At 31.7% G+C, this 16,508-nt stretch overlaps 1 protein-coding gene and 1 long non-coding RNA gene across 2 annotated transcripts in view; both read right to left on the bottom strand.

The window, feature by feature from the left end:
* LOC126919856 (leishmanolysin-like peptidase) overlaps window positions 1-16,508 on the bottom strand; it is a 207,395-nt gene that overhangs the window by 47,399 nt on the left and 143,488 nt on the right. The gene's annotated exons all lie outside the window — the stretch shown is intronic.
* Window positions 1,713-2,899, bottom strand: LOC126919901 (uncharacterized). The gene is made up of 2 exons (XR_007711807.1): window positions 2,190-2,899; window positions 1,713-1,997 (listed from the first exon to the last, which is right to left on the bottom strand). It is a non-coding gene; the product is annotated as an uncharacterized LOC126919901 (long non-coding RNA).

The raw sequence follows: 16,508 nt of genomic DNA on the forward strand, positions 1-16,508 counted from the left end.
AATTTGAGCCGAACGAGGAAGCACGCTAAGGTTCGGTACCAAAAGAAATCAAAGGATGAGACTCTAATCGCAAGATTAAAGTCTGCGGAGTTGAGCTTCGGATTAAGGGATAACCGGCTCTCGCTTTCTAACAACGAGAGGAATAACGAACTGGGTGCAGGCCTTATGAACCGTATGATTCTCTTGTAACTTTTAGATCCGTTAAATCCGGCCCGATGCTCTTTGACACACGTGAAGCACATCGTTACTTTCTCACCATCGAATCATTGTATGCACTTTCGCAATTTCGTAATCTCCCCTGCACTCACCAGTTTACTTCCCATTTTCTTCCGTTCTCGCTAACGAGCGATCCATTTTAAGGCTTTGCAGACGATATTATCGTTTCATTGTTTTTCTATCTCAGAATGCAACGTTGAAACAAATGGAAACCATAATTGAAAAGTTGGAATGGTGAAATATAAATGGTAGGAACGAAAATTTTCAATAGAAATAAAAAATGTGTGTCTATTGTTTTTAACATCGACGTTATTTATCGCTCGAATGTGAAATACGTGTCCGATTGGATAAAATTATTTTTTCTTTATTCAAATATTAAATCGTGAGAAACGCCCAATAAAAAATTGAGAATGTATGTACGATCAATTTTCACTACGCATTTTTAAATTGGCTTAACAAATATTTAATATAATGAATAACGAACAATATATAATGACACAATATAAGGAAGATTTCTCCAAAACAAAATATATTTTATATTTTGTAATCGGTAAAATGATTCTCCTAGAATATGTCTTGAAATTTAATTCTGTCCTTTTACAAAAGGCTACTTTTTTAAACATATTCAAGGTGAAGTGAAAAGAGCTTCTTCCATTTTTACTAATTTTTTGCCTCGCTGACTAACTATGCAAATTTATCTTCGAACAGATATGCACCGAGTGCGAGCATTTGTGTTCGTATAATGTTTCACCCATACAGTATCGTATGCAACAGGTTCCGCTTATATGCATGTAGTCGATATACAACAACGTCTGAAATCTTCGATGCTATTAGAAAGAAGAACGTAACACAATAACTAATAAATTAGGTACGTTTCACACATTATAAATTGCACATTAAGGAAGCGGAAACTCGTACAAAATCGGCGATATTTTTACTTTCTTATATAATGTTCTGAAAATTTTTCGCTTAATATGAAATTGTTGTTCATGGTTTTCCTCGATTCTATTTGCGGTTAATTCATTACGGTATTAAATAGTAATTTCAAGTATTAAATATAATTTACGTGCATATTATAGAAACGTAAAATTAAAAAAGGAAAAGTGCCTAACGATACTTGACAACAGTTCGTAATATTAATATTTTTGCCACTTTTCATTGTTTTGTTAATTCTGATATTATCTAATAAATTTAGAAATAGCGATGTATTATTGAAGGAGATAGAGAATAATATGTTTATGGTTATTCGTATATTTTTAAATTATCTGCTATTTCTAATAAATTTTTACTTGCATCCAACACATTTGAATTTGGTGTGGATATTTATCGCAAGTAACTAATAATAATTATGTAATTGGTAGAAAACACGATACGAAACAATTTTTTTACGACATTTTTCCTTTCAGTATCCAAGTTACTGCGAAGAAGAGATAAAATAACTTTTAGTGGGCATTTTTTAACCTTCGGTATCTAAGGTACTGCGAAACAGAAATATCTTTGAAATTACATATTTTTCTATTTCTACGTGACAAACTCATTTGTAACAGTACATTTTTTCAATAGTTATCACTAGAGTTTAACAATGATGGTACAAAATTTATTTCTTTTTTCGTTAGCTTGTCTGCCAGCTGTTTCTCCAAAAGATATAACCAACAGGTGTCACTTGTGTGCATCTGAATAACAAACGTCACATCGTTTTCAACGCTCGTCTGTCAAAAATTCGTTACTTGCTTCTATGGCTTTACCGGTTACCCGCATGTTATGACATTTTTACTCTCTTCCTGTAACAAATAAAATATGTATATTCGACAGAATACGAGATATACATTAATACAATCATGGAGTAGCTTAAAAAATATTCGAGACTCTTCGTGACCATGAAAAAGTAATAATATCGATTAAATAAAAATAAAATTGAAAATATAGACAAATTTGTATATTTAGTTGTTTATATTTTTTATCATGTATAATACCTTACAAGTAATATGTTGAACTAAAACTTGTTTCAAGTTATTATTTTGTTGTTACTTCTTTATTTAGCTTTTCATATTTGAACTCGCCCCGCTCGACATTTTTGTTGAAAATGACAACGTGAGTTCTCGCTCGCCATCTATATGCAGACGGCTAGTTACAAAAAGAGTAACTAGAAGTTATTACTAGACACGGTCGATAGACCTGATCGATAGTTTTAAGACTTCTCTTGTTTTTTCGTTTATTCGTTCGTGTTCCTTCTAAGTGTGTGCAATAAAGGTTTTTCTGCTCCGTGAAGTGTGGATTTATTATCCAGATAATAATAACTAACGCGATCCTACCTCTCAAATATAAAATAACAACAATTTTTATGTTCTTTTGATAATTGTATTATCACGTAAGCAATTATATATTCGATAAAACGCTCTTATGATATTCAACATTGAGTCATCCATCACGCACTTTTTTTTGTTTTTAGGTTATCTTCTGCGCTCCTCAATATTATTACTATTAATAATATTTTCAATAAAAATAACAACTAATTATTGAACTTAGGCCCATAACCTGTTGTTATTTCTGCATTTAGAGGTAGGATCATAATAGCTATTATTTTATTCTTTGGATAAACCTATTCTCAGCCGAAAAACCTTTATTGCACTTTCTTACATAGACTAGGGATAAAAACAAAAGAACATCTTAAACCTATCGATTAAATCTATCGATTGTATCTAGAACTATTCTAGAACTATTTCTAGTTACTATTTATTGTAACTAGCGCACCTGCATATAGATGGCGAGCGCGAACTCACGTTGTCATTTTCAACATATTTGTTATTATAGAAATAATAGAATTATAGGCCAACATGAAATGACAACTGTTGTTTCTTTAATAAAAAAATACTTGTTTAACAAACTATAATATGATTAAGCTGAAATTTACTTCGCAATTACACTGATAATTTTTATGTTTATATTATACATATAGATACATAAAGAGAGGATTAAGAGAGATCTCCAGTATAATGAATAAATTAAATAAATTCTCATCTGAACATAGTTGCAGAGCTGGCGGAATGAAAGTTGTAGAACTGTTACAGACCAAAGAAACGCTTACGTAAATGTATTTAATCGTTCGCATGTAACTGAGAATGGAATATACGTAGGAGTAATCGCATCAATTTACCCTGATGTATCATGACATCATTTGCTCGCATAATGGCGCGAATTAAATATATTTTCTCCCGTCATTTTTTTTTAACTGATTTATCTTTTAGTTTAAAAAGCTCAAGGTCACCTCAATATTTCAAAAAATATAAGATATCGAAAAATGAAAATGTACTCGTCTAACCAGATTCCTGAAATACAGCAAATTTCGCTTCAAATATTTTTTGATAAAGTCAATAGATTAAGTAAGTTAGTTATCTCAGGTGGCATTTTTTTACTGATAAATCCTATGTAATGTAATGTATTTTAACTTCCCATGGCGTTTCAACGAATATGGAGCATTTCTAGCTAGACAGTACAATTTTTGCTTATCTGTAACGAGGACAATAATTATGCAACGCGAAAGAGGAAGATATTTGTCCACATACATCTCTGTCACTAGCGCGTTGAAATACCGATAATGATGACATCGTAATTCGCAGAATGGCGGTCGATGCGTTTGAATCAGACATCAGCGAACGAGAGTTGTATTTGAGAGTTAGGAAGCTGAAAACAGTGTCACTCGTTCCATCGAATGCAAATGTGGAGTAATTGGGAGATCAATTAAGTGCAATGAGGCTTCCATGAATAGGAGGTAAACGAGATCGTGCGTAATGTATATGTATTATTGAATTCATGTGGCAACCAAAATGATGTAAAACGTGATAAGTACGTGAAATTGTAATTAACAAGAGTTTTATGATGAAAAAATTATACTTAGTAATAAGAATTATAATTTAGTTACAATAAAAATACATAATTTTACAAGTAATTTTCAAATGTTTAATATTATATCATTTTCTATCTTTCAGTCGTTATAATAACTTGTGATTATTATATAATGGTTTCATTTCATAATATCAAGTAAAAATATATATAACAAATAAATGACACTTTTATTAAAAGTTTACATCCTATAAATAGATTCACTTTCTTGGAATCATATATTGTTTTGTAAGTAACAGAGATACATGTTAAATATAAAGTTCATTACGAGTAATAGATTGACTTACGCTAATAGTTTTTTGATTATGAAATTTTCGGTTTACCTTCATAACTTTCTGAAATTACATCACTAAATGTACTGAGTATCCTAGTTTTTTGTATTAAAAGATTCCATAGAACACATACTACTTCGTGTTATATAACCTAGTAATAAAACTGAATACATTTTTACTCGTTACTTCATACTCCATTAAATTCTAACATAAAAGCGATAATATTTTTGTGTCGTGGAATCTTGGTAGAGTGCATTAAAATGTGGTTAACCGTCGTGGAAGATATGAGTGCTCCCGGGTTCGATTTTAGTTGGCCGCAGTCTGCCTTTTTCTTCCATTCTCATATTTTACTTCTACTTTGAAAAGAAAAATAAAGGTAAGTGAATTAAATCTCTGAAACCCAAAATCTACAAAAGAAGTACACTGAAATAGAAATCATACAATTTCTCTTATAATGTATATTCCATGTAAATGATATTTTTTTACAAAGCAAATAATTTGAAATTAAATCAATGAAATTAAACAATATATGTAAATGAAGCAAATAGAAGCTTCATACCAATTTGTTAATTCAATGTACATATACTACTACTACTGATACTAAATATACATACTAAACAATATACTGTAACAGTGCAACATACTAAAGAAATTAAGAACCATATATATTGTACGGTAAATATCGATTAATACTACTGCAAAAGTAGTATTGTTCTAAATAGTATCCGTAGAAGTATTACATCCGTATCGTATTATTTTAATGACTCGTTGTTATAATTTTATATCAGTGTCAGAAGCTTATCATCTTCCACGTAATCTATTGAAGCGATTCAGAGTACATAGATAGCATTCAGCAATAGCGAATCGATAAGCTTTATGACGCAGCATAATCATCTACGTCCGTTTAGTTAGTAACATTATATCTGTATAATCACCATTGAATAACTAATATTGCCCGTAATATCTAGTATCTAGTATGACTGTTGTATTAACGATTTGGTTACAACATTATTTGTTTAATTCCAATAAACTCTACAATTCTGGTTGACCTAGATACAAGTACGAAAGCCACGTAATTAACATATCAATTACAAGTGATATGTATAGAAATAGCGCATTCATATTCTAGGAAATTATTACCTTGCGAATAGTTTAGGGTTATAATTTATACGTCGATAGAAAATTGTTTTACTTACTAAGTATTATTGAAAGCACTATACTTTGGATATTCTATATATTTTTTCATATTATATGCATTCTTTGCGATTCTCCACTTTCAAATTTCCAAGTGCATAAAAATCTGCAGTCTAATGGTTCCATTGATCAACAGATCGACTTAATAGTGAACTAATTCAATGCAGTATTTGTACAATCCTATGTAATGAAAGCACATCCTATAGTAGTCACTAATAGTTACACAGCGGATGTTTATGCAATTTTATGTTTTTATGAACATAATTAAAAAAATGGAGCCAGAAAAAAATTTGTTTCGTCTACTGTGTATTATAATCAGTGCTCTACTTTAAGTACTGTATACATTTCATAAAATAAATGAAATAAATAACACAAGTAAAATAAATAAAATAGGGAAGGAGAGAGTAAATAATAAAGGAAGAAAGCTGGAGAAAAGCGTTGGTGTTTCGCCAAATTGGACAAAATAAATAAGCGCGAGTTAAGTCAAGTTGCGAGAGCGGTTTAAGGTACCTCAGTGAAAATCCGCATACGGGGAATGTCCAATGAATCAGGAATCCGGTAGTGATTTACAGCTGTATGAGGATAGAGGCAATGCGGGCGATGCGCAGGTCTCGTGGGGCTAAGGGGAGACCATAAACCTTACAGTGTACTGGAAGTTTATGGACGTTATGCACAGATCTATCACGATCAGCGGATTTCCGCAGACGTTTAGAAGCAATCACTTGTTCAGTGTACCATTCCTTACTTTACAACTGACGTATTCAGAGCCTTATGCTACGATAATAATCCTTCCTCTCATTTTTCTGAATACTTCCACTAAAATTTTGAGTAATGCCAAATACACGTAAATGGATGTATTGTATTGTGCGTAGGTAGATACAAAATGAAGTTTATTACCACGTGTGTTATACGAAAAATAAAAATCAATCATACTGCGTTTGAAGGATTTCATTACGAATCAATTTCGCTAAAGCTTATATTGAAAATTAACGAGTGTTCCATGATATATATATGATTATATCGTTTTAGAGCGTAGCTGCGGTTCTAAGAAATTATACAATATTGTTTTATAAATTGAACGAACTGAAAACTCGTTCTATCTGTTTCTACTTTGACATACTATGTCAAAACACGGCAAAAAGACGAAAATAATAAAAAACTATTTAGTTGCTAACGCGCATTCCTTTTCGTACAAACGAAAATACAATAAAAATGAAACTGCAGAGGGGAAAGCAAAAGAAAATAAATATTGATCGAATATTTCAACACGCATGAACAATAAGCGGGACAGCGTGTACTAGCATCGAGTATTGTAGGAAATAAAAAAAAAAGAGGGTCGACAGAGAAGAGGAATTTAACAAATGGGAAACGGAAAGGGAGTCTGAACTGTGCGGGATGTACTCGTCCACCAAAGAGGGGTACCGCATCGTCCCTTCCACATCGTTGCATTCGGCTGCAGGTGTAGCACCAGACACTTTAATTCTAGAGAGTGCATCATTTGCATCCTGGACGAGCGACCACGTCTCGAGAATCACCAGCCAGAATCAAATACGAATAAAAGTAAAGCATCGCCGTATAAACCAACGTAAAGGACGCTTGCCAACGTTAAAGACAACTTATTCCGCCATCGTCGTGCTACCGAATGTTTGATTTTGTTAATCATCATTTTAGTTAGTATTATTATGTCAAATTTATTTATCGTCAGAAGGTTTGTTTGTTCGCGAATAAATAATATTGATTTCCATTAATTGAAATTCAATAAAAATGTAGATAAAGAATATACGCTCATATACATGTAGTATATTTATCAAAATACTTTTTTAAAGGAGAAATTGATCAATAAATTTATCAGCTGCATTACGGAGACACGTGTTTCAAAATATACTAAGTGCTTTAAAATATGCTCCTAATAAATATCTTGTAGTAGATATAACTTCATATACACACAAAATATACACATGTACATATATAATTGTCGTGTACAATTTCAGATTCGTTTTAAATTTGGCCAATGTAATAAAGTTGCAGTTATGTTTCCTTATGACACCAATGAAATATTAACATGTTTCATATAATACATAATATATTCATAAAATCCTATATTCCATATTCTATATTCTACGTTCCAATAATTATGCGGGCCTATAAATAGTTCTATAAGTTGTTTCTATAAGTTTTCAAATACTTTGGTACGTACTTTGAATGCCACGGTGAACTTCATTTTCATCGTAGCATCGAGTATATCGAATCCAAGATAATCGCATGGTATAGCGAGTATGTATTATTACAATAAGATACGGTAACCGGACATAATAAAAAAAAATAATAAAAAGAAACATGTATAGTAACAAAGCAGTGGAGAATTTTTCATAAATATTAATTTTCGCGGGGAATCGGAAGAACGAACTGTGCCCGTCGTATATTGCCGTTGCTGTTCGTGATTTAATTAATTACCAGCAAAAAATGTTTTCACGTAGTACAGAAACTCATTAGCAGAGCAATTCGTGAAGGGGTGTGTATCCGCTTGAGTTTGCAAGCTCTCCAGAAAACAATAACTCTGATTTATTTCGCGGTAAAAATATCCGTTAGGGAGGTTGTGCCTACAACCAACGTTTTCATCCACAACCATTCGCAATTTACATTTTAATATTTGACCTGGTGACAATAAACTACGTTGAAATTTATTTCTTCAATTAACTGCATTAATCGACGTGGAAAACGTGATTTATATGTTCTTGTTCTTCCGTATATGAAATAAAATGGCATAGAATTATCTCACACGATCACCGATTTGGTATCAAATTTCCATGATGTCTGAGAAATCACCAAGATATGTTTCGTTATTACGATATTTATTTTATCGTTATATTCTATTGTAACAAGTTTAAGTTACAGTTAATTAATACGTGCTAGTGACGTTATAAAGTGTATACGATACAGTAACGAGCTAATTTAAATTAAAACTATAGTTTGAAATAATTCTACCTTACGTAATTATACAACCTTGTAATTACTCACTAGAGAGAACTAAAACATCTGAATATACAATGATTGTCTTGATTGCGTATGAATTCGTGTCAAAATCAATGGGCAATTTAGGAAAACAGGATCACTAATTATTGACGGTATTAACTAAAGACTGGTGCGAGGTTGCATGAATTATGCGTTCTCTTTGTAGCGCTATAATTCCTAGTTCATTGATGTACATAGGTTAATTCCTTCAATGCGAGGGATGTGCTTACATAGTTTTGTGTCGAAACTGTAACTCTATTCCTTCATCATTAGCGTAAGCTATTAGTTTGCTGTTTGTTAATTATTGAGTTTAATCATTGCCTCGTGAATTTCACAGAATCGAGAATTAATTGAACAATTTTACAATAAATATCAACCATCGATTGCCCCATCATTCCGAGAAATACTGATACATTTAGAATTAAACGAATGTATTTGGCAATTAGTAATATTACATAACGTTCTCGGAATTAATGTTAAATAATGCCGTTTATCGTCCCTTTCAATCACTAATAAAAGTATTTTAATTGAGATACAAACATAGGATACGAAATTGGCAAATTTCATTCGGAGCCACGATTGCCACGATAAATCAGTCGATTATATCGATGTTTGTCTAACTTTAGGAATCAGCTTCGAAATATATAGGACAAGCAGACTTTTGTTCATTATAGCTTTATAAGGAACTAATATAAAGCCGGGAATAACTCGTTAAATCGGTCGTCGCTCAATCCAATGATATTCGTCTAATTTTATGGATCACATATCGTTAGAGAAGTAGATTTTTGTCCGTCATGATACACGGAATTAATTTGAAACTATAAGTAACTTGCTAAATCAGTCATCACTCCATCGGATGTTGATTCGTTTGATTTTGCAGATGGACGTCTGAAAATATCAAGAAGATTTATATGTCTGTCAAAGTATAGAAAACCAAGTTGAAACACACTAGTAATTCATCAAATCAGTCATCATTCGATCATACCGACATTCGCTCAATTTTACGAAATCAACATCGAGAAACACAACACCGAGATTTATAAAGAATTCTAACGAAATGCAATTCGTTGACTTATTTAATTATCGAAGTATGTAAGTTGCTAGGCGTACGGTTGTTGGAATGAATATTCAGCAGTAGCTCGTATGTACGTACATAGTAGGAACACGCTCGATTCTGGCGCAGGTGTCTGTAACGGCGATTTCGCTGACTCGACTCGAAGCAAACTGCGCCCGGTGACTGTTCGTTCGAAACTTCCGTGATTTTTACACGCATATATATAAATTCTGACAAATGAACGCTTGCTCGCGCGCGATATCGCGTGCATTAATTTCGTGCGCGACATGTGCGCCAGTCGTGTGATATTTCGCCCGTTTGCTCGTCGAGGGTTAGCATTAAAAAGGATCAAGGGACGTTGATCGATGCACGCCCATTATCGACGTTTACTGCACTTCCGCAACGAAAACCGAGGGCACGCCGCCTCTGCCTCTATCTGCCGAACGTCAATAATGGAACAGTCGCTTGTTGCCCTTAAAAAAAAAAAAGAAGAAAAAAGAAAAAAAGAAAAAAGCAGAGAAAAACTATATATTTTGCAGAGAGCAGTCTATTGTGCTAACCTGTATCAATCTGTTCTCTCTAACTGTCGTGTTTAGATATACAAAACCGTTATTGTGAAATACTTCGACCGTTAATATTGGGATCGAACAATAAATAACGCGGAATTAAAACGATTACAATAATAGAATTAATGAAAGTTGATTATCATCGGTTGTATAATATTCACATCGTGTTTTCCAATAATATTTTATGTCGATAATGGAAAATGCGAATTGCTGATCGTTCTGTTATTTTTCAGGTCACGATTTTATGTATTATGTTGAAATATATTAATAATATTGACTCATTCGCATTTGATGTAATACGCAATAAGTAATTTAGTAAATTGTTAATTAATTAAACGATGAAGGTATATCTGTCGGTTACGCAAGAAAATATTGCGTTTGATCGTTAGTTTGCCATTAATTCATATATTTTACTAATGTTCGTGCATCGTTAATATAAATGAAGCAAACTGTCCACATATATATGAACCAACGGTGTATATGTGTAATTATAGATCTGCGTAACGATACTTCTCATCTTTATTATTTCAACGCTTCAATTTCGATCTTTTTTGCATGGTAGATGGCAAGGTTTTCTAGGTCGACCACTCTGCCTCATCCTGTAACTCGTTTTTCTCTTTTTACGAGACTACGTCTACTGTTACGTATCGTATGCATATATTTTACACCTTGTCATAAAATATCATGCACCCCGTCGAGTTCTTCCCTAGCAAAGCCCATGGATTTTAGCGTTATGAGGGTCCTAGGCCGACCGCGATCTCTGCCAGTCAGCTATAAACTGGCGAAGATACCATCAAGATATGAAACGCATGTCCGCGCGTAAAAGCCCTGACACTACCTAATAAGTAGGTCTCGGTATACGTTTATACGTTCGATCACTATTATCGATCTAGCAAATTTTATCAATAATTTACCGAAAGCATATTTTATTAATTTTTTGTGTATTTCTTGCAGTATTTATAAATACGATGTATGATTAGACACGTGTTATCACACAGTATCGAGGAGTACTTATATTATTGAAATCTTCTGTTGATGACACTGTCTTTCCATATGTTAAAAATATCATAAACATCATCAATTTGTTAAATTTTATGAATCTTTCTATCGCTGTTTGTGAGTTTCTGTAATCCTTGTAATAAGTTGTTTTCTAAGTAAGTGATTAACAAGTTTACATTGGTCATGACGTTGAGTTTGACCAGTATGAACGAAGCTTTATATTATCGATGTGAATAAACGTTTAACTTGTACATGATTTAAACTAGTATAATATAATAATTGTAGTAATAGTATAATATAATAGTATAATAATAATATAATATAATAATATAATATAATAAATAATATGATAACATGATTTAAACTATTATAATAATTCTAATTATATATTTTTGAATATCATTTTTAATACACTTGTATAACTTTAAATAATTTGTAACCATTAAAAAAGAACTTGGACCAGCTTGAATAAGCTTAAAATCATAAGAGCCACGTGCTCGAATTCAAGCAATATGACTAGTATGAGACACAACATGACTAGACGTACAAATTGTACGTGTAATTATACATTTATACATATGATCAGGATATTCTATAGTTACCTAGACCTATTTCCGTAAGATGTATGTTAAACTTCGATAGTGTATCTGAATACAGCGTAAAACGATGTAGCACGTCAAGATGTCTATCAGTGTAACGTACCAGAGATGACAGGTCGACGATTAATAATTCCATTCGATAATTTTGACAGGCCAGACGATATATCGTTTATTAGATTGACGATGGAAGGCTGCATGCTATTCTTGCGTAAATCATTGAAGAGAGAATCAAACGCAGCATTTATCACGCGATACTTCGAATAAGTTTACGTAGAACGTAGAATATTTACATGCAACGACAACATTTTCACCTATTCCAAATAATATTACGCCGTATGTACACACTAAAGACGTATTTGAATACTCATTATACCGCTTACATAATGTACACGGTAATTACACAGGTATAACAACTTGCCTGTAATAATAGGATATGATTCCATAACATAATTAGAAATCAGTGAAAGGGCCATTTAATTAAGTTTAAGGTCTAATTAACACAGTTTTATATTGTAGATAATACGTGGTACATACATATGTATGTAATAATATGCATGTTAGATATATACATGTATAGATTATAGAAATACAAGAATATACTAAAAAAACACGTACTGCTAGTTAGAGAAATATTCATAATCCGCAATTTCTAAGCAGAAGAAGTTTTTTACGGCAATTATTATACAATTCTTTTAATGAAATTAATTAAATTAAATTAATTAAGTTCAAAATAGTAGACCTTTTTAAATCTCATATTTTATGGATAAAAATGTATTGTTTATAATGTTCAATTAAATGAAAATATTGTTTAATAAATTCAATTTCACATTCTTCAAACAAAAGATAAAATACATCGGAATTATGAAAGTTTAAAATCCCGGATTATTATCGACTATTTATTTTTCATCAGCGTAATGTTTTAATAAGAGCAAATGCCAAATCTTCTATATGCCATATCTAAATCCATTCATATGAACTGGTAGAGAAAATACATATCGTTTATAAACGCTGTGTCTTGCAAAACGCATCCATTCAATCATCCGTTCGTTTTAATGTTTAATGCAATTTTAATATTGTTACGTCTTTTCAATAAAGTCGAAGACATGCTTCACATTTCATTTTCATAGTGTCAAATTTTTATAATCATTTGACAATACTGGAAAATTAATTAGTAAACGATAGAATAAATACAATGCCAATACTTTTCCTAGCCACTGTATCTTCAAATATTTCGTATTTTAATTTTTATTTCCGTGAGACTGACACGCTCGATATTCGCGCTCAATTTGATTCTTATGCATTGTATCTTTCTTTCTTCATGCCCTGTCGAACGTTCTCCGTGCTGGCTGAATGGTAAATCCCCGGCAGGCCGCGCCTCCATTTGTCTAGAAAATCCATCCTCAAAAACATGCAGTCCTGCACATCACTTTTTCGCATACCGACTTATGCGAATTCACCTTTGCCGAGAAGAACGTGCCTTCCCTAGTATCACTCTATCGTGAAAAATTGACTCTTCCACCTTCTTGTCAGAATGTATTTTCCTTATATCGTTCTCGTATGCGAAAGAAGAAAGGATTACTATGATCAATAGAGGCTATCAACATTCTTGATTTTCGCGATGTAACGCCAATCTCTTGGAAATTTGAGTTGAAATGGTAAATGGCATAGACGTTTCAAGCGAACATTTTCAATAAAACGAAAAACGTATTTCTGTTAATTTTCTTGCTATGAATTTTTGGTGTTTACTATTTTATAGATTTAAAGGGAGAATAAATAATAATGCGAAAATGAAAAATGTGTAGCATTAATTGAATTTATTTATCTTCAGGCTTGGTGCTTATATCGTTTATCGTTTCGACTCCTCCATTCAAGAACACAATCCGGATATTTAAAACGCGACGCTTGATAATGTGGTCACACGTTTACATGATCGTTAAGTTCCGGGCATGTCACCTCATCATTATCGTGACGATTACAGCGTAGATCGTTACAAGGTAAAGTTATTCCCTAACCACCGGATACAGCCACGAGGTTCGAGGTTTCACGTTATATGGTTAAACTCTGTCGCACAGATACTCATTCACAGTCATCAGTGGGATTCACAGAGCTTTCTGTAGTGGTGTAACAACGATAATTAATTATACGATAATTAATCTGAATTTAATACAGTCGATTTATAATAATAATAATAATAATAATAATAATTTACAATTTATAATGAAAATGAAAATAACTAGGAAATATCATGTTTCATGCATCATATTCAAAATAATTTTAGTATGAAAAGTGTGTTAAGTACTTTTATAACAGTCAAGTTTTAGTCTACGTGACTTTTTTCCTCCATCTTGACTTACTTCTCAACTTCTTATACTTCGTTTTATAATAAAATTGAAGGAGCAAATAGAGGGGCTAAATGCTAAATTACCGTTATTCAGAAACAATAGCGCCTTTTATGCTTAAATATAGTTCGACTCTCTTTTTCAACAATCCTTTTCAAATAATTATCAACTCAGATATATCCAACAGAAATCTTTCTATGATATTTTCTAAAATGATTCTATTCTTCCTTTTTCTATTTTGAATCTTAATTTTGAAAAATTATTAATTATTTTTATTTTTAAGAATAGGAGATCCATAAATTAAAGAATTGTCTCCACTGGTTAGCAGATTGATATTTCAATGTATTAATAGAAAGGAGATGAGAACGATCAATTTACATTACAAATGTTTCCATTCATACTGTATTAGAAACATTATTCTTGCTTTCGTAACTCGTGACACCTTGCCGTGCTTTCTAGGACACCTTTGCCTCAATGCGGTGAAAGTACATACATTGCAAAAGTCAAGTTGAATAGCATGAGAATCACGTGCACTGGCATGTACGCTATGTGATCGGCCATTATATGAGTCTCGTCTACTTCTATCTTCGGCTAAAGGAGTACATAATGACGTCCTCAAAGCGGTATTATGCGTTGCATTGTATTTGCACTATGAATGAAATAGAATTTTCCCCATTTTTAGAAATCATTTGTATTTTTCCTGATATAAGATACAGTATTGGTGCAGTGAAAATGGATATGATTAGTATGTCAATAGATGTTATATTGTGTTATTGATCTCATACTGATCTACACATGACACTTTGATTCCATTTTTATGAATGTCTTACGTAGGTTAGGTTGCAAATGTGGTGGTCAAAGCGACGATTATGAAAAGCAATGAATAACGCAATACGAGAATTCACAAAGTGAGTTCGATGACATTTATACAAGGCTTTATTTAATATTTCAATTTCATTGCACAAGTGAATGGTTTGCCTGTTTCTGTCAATATTCCTGCAATATGACGCTGTAAATACACGTACGTGGGTATAATTCTCTACAAAAATTTTATATTAAAGAAATGAAGGTTTAGTAACTGAATGGCAGTTAAATATAATTTCGGCAAACGTGTTCAAGTGCTGTTATACTGTATGAAATTTATTGAATTTTTACATATTATCAGGAAATTGTATTCTTGATCATTAAAATCACCAAGATCACTTTCAACATTTCTGAAATCTCATTCGATTGTTCCACGTATGTAAAGTCACTTTTCACATTATTATAATTATTCTAAATTTCGAGATACAGAGAAACTTGAATTGTGCTTGGCCGTACTTTAAATTTAACTTGTAATTTATTTAACGATTTTAACATTTGTACAAGTATTGTACATTTAATCATTAAAATTGCTACATAATTATATCATTAATATTAATACATATTTTATTTCACAAATAAAATCTTGTTCTTTTTCTGAAAGTAAGTGAATCTAATGATAGCGACGAAAATATACATATATAAATATACTATGTCTGAAACAAACTTAGAAAATATTTATCAAGTTTCAAGTCTTTTATCCATGTGGAAGTTTACTACAGAGATTTTTGTTAAATTGAAAAAGAATGCATGCAATGTTTCAATAAAATGCAATCTGATTTGCTGCGCTTTTAACTGGCCAATTTCAAAGCACATTTATACGCACCAGATGGAATAAACGACTGCGTACAAGAGCAAGGAATTAATCAAAAACAGTTGGAAATGAGCCGGATTAATTATTGCAATTACGATAATTAACGGGATTCGACTCTCATCATGCATGATTGTAACACTAAATGACATTGTTAATGGGTTTTAATAGAAAATAAAAATAACTTATTTGCAAATGGAATGGAAGATTACATGTATTTTACAATAGATTGGAAACCTTTCCAATAATTATATTAATTAAATGGACAAATATTCTTTTCAATTAACTGCATTGATGGATCTATCTCTATTGATTATTATAATATGAACCTTAAGTTAAGTGGAAAAGTTAATATCAATTAAATACATTTTTTCAATAATATAAAATATAATAAAATTTGTTAGCAATTGATGTAGTATTTTTCTATTTAAAATACAAATTTTTCAAACTCATGACCTTTGATGCATAGGAAGGCCAAATTTATTTTTTAATGCCTTAGTTAATTTAGTACTTAACGTTATATAAGAAATGTTTAGCTGTATATAGCAAATAAAGCATTGGATAAAATACATTCATATCAGAAAGCATATAACATAATTCGCAATTAATTAATTCCTTACGAATATTTAGAAAAACTGTGTATCTATACAGTTGGAGAACTACAAACTTGCATAACTTTACTGTC

The sequence above is a fragment of the Bombus affinis genome, chromosome 8 (genome assembly GCF_024516045.1).
Source record: "Bombus affinis isolate iyBomAffi1 chromosome 8, iyBomAffi1.2, whole genome shotgun sequence".
NCBI classification, from domain to species: Eukaryota; Metazoa; Arthropoda; class Insecta; order Hymenoptera; family Apidae; genus Bombus; species Bombus affinis.